The 1,652-nt window shown below is 36.0% G+C and overlaps 1 protein-coding gene across 2 annotated transcripts in view; it reads right to left on the bottom strand.

The window, feature by feature from the left end:
• LOC128214868 (KN motif and ankyrin repeat domain-containing protein 2-like) overlaps positions 1-1,155 on the bottom strand; it is a 35,000-nt gene extending 33,845 nt beyond the window's left edge. Inside the window, exon 1 of one of the 2 annotated variants that reach the window (XM_052921559.1) lies at positions 1,061-1,155. The gene's annotated coding sequence lies outside the window, so the exon portion shown is untranslated. The remainder of the gene's footprint in view (positions 1-1,060) is intronic. The other variant, XM_052921561.1, reaches the window with a different exon arrangement.
• Between the last annotated feature and the right edge of the window lie 497 nt (positions 1,156-1,652).

Below are 1,652 nucleotides of genomic sequence, written 5' to 3'. Positions count from 1 at the left end.
CAACTAGGTATGGAAAAAATAGTTTTAAGCATGCTGCTCCGGTCCTGTGGAACTCGCTCCCAGAAGCTTTTAGAAATACAACAAACTACAATCAATTCAAAAGCTTGATTGCACATTGGAATGGACGGGACTGCAGGTGTTCAATGTGCAAATCAAATTAGTTGCTTGTTCTACAGGGCCAGACATCATCTTTGTCTTTTTGTTCAATATCTATCTTAGTTTAAATCTTGCTTGTGTTGTGTCTTTTGAGTTTATTTTGTGTTATGTGTTTCTGCTTGCCTTAGCTTGTTCAAGTGTTCTAGCTGCATGCTCTGCTCTTTTTGTATAGTTGTACGTTACTTGATTTGCTTTTACTGCTTAATTTTGCTTACTAGCACTTGCTATGCAGTAGCTTGTTAATAAAACTCTCTTTGTATATATATGCTATCGTCATTGTCATACCATGCTTTATTATTGATTGTGCTCTTGTATGAGCTGCTGTGAAGGAATTGCTGCTCAGGTCATCCCAGATCTGATCTGTGGTGATATTTTCGTTTAGACTACTTTTAATCTGCTTTTTGCAACTATTTTGACTATCTTTGACTATCAGTTTTTTTATTACTCTTTTTCTTTAGTGTCTCTTAGGCCTCTGGTCTAGAGCAGCAGATCTTTCACAGGTTTAACCTCTTTTACTTGCTTTGCTATGTGATATGTGCTTATTTAACAATGCTCAAAATTATTTTACAGCTTTCTTACCATGATATTGTGGTTCAACATGTATACTATTGTTATAGTCGGTTCAAAAGCGCTTGTCGCTTATGTTATGTTGTTATTTCTGACTTGCCGACTTCAAATAAAATTTATCTTATCTTATCTTAAATTTATTCCTTTCTTTCATGCATAACTCTAATTTAAAAGTTGTTGCTTTATTCTTTTACAGAGTTTACCTTTGTCATTGGAATGATTCATGGACATGGATTGGTAAACAAGTACTGGAAACAGTGTACAACAGAGGTATTGACATTCAAAATTGCAAAAACAGTTTAATTCACACTAAATTGTTGTAAATGAAAGCACTTACCATAAATTTTACCTCAGTTTTGATATGGAGGAAAATGAAATTTAGTAAATTATTTTTTTACAAAAACAAAAGTCTAGCTTAGCCACCATTTTGTGACGTCATCGAAAAGGATTAAGTTAAAACGTCCCAAAGCGGTAAGACAAGGTACCAAAAGAACTTCGTCCAATTCTAATTCTTTAGCCAAGAAAGATAAACGGAGATCGGGAACCCAAATAGTTACTACATTTGATAAACATCGGACAGGAATATTGCTAAGTGGTCCATTATGGACCGAGCCTTTCTGGTACCGGGCCTTTTTGACTTAGACTGGTACTCAACGTTACTTTTTGGTAAAAATCTAACTTTAAAATTAAAAAAAAAACACACACACCAAACATCTGTGCTGCATAGGCTGTGTATATCTTCAGAGCGGTGCTGAACTGGTCTACAGAGGTGATCAGCATCTGTCTGGAGGAAAGGTGTTCCAATCTCGTATGGTCCGAGGCAGGATGCAGTTCTTGTATTGTTCGTAGCTGGCCCGGAGTACAATATAGGCTTTATTTAGTCTCCTAGTACTATGGCAATGTGCTGGAGTTACATAGTCTGGTATTTC

Source organism: Mya arenaria, chromosome 13, assembly GCF_026914265.1.
Source record: "Mya arenaria isolate MELC-2E11 chromosome 13, ASM2691426v1".
NCBI lineage: Eukaryota > Metazoa > Mollusca > Bivalvia > Myida > Myidae > Mya > Mya arenaria.
The sequence above is the reverse complement of the archived record's forward strand: the minus strand, read 5'-3'. Positions and strand labels throughout refer to the sequence as shown.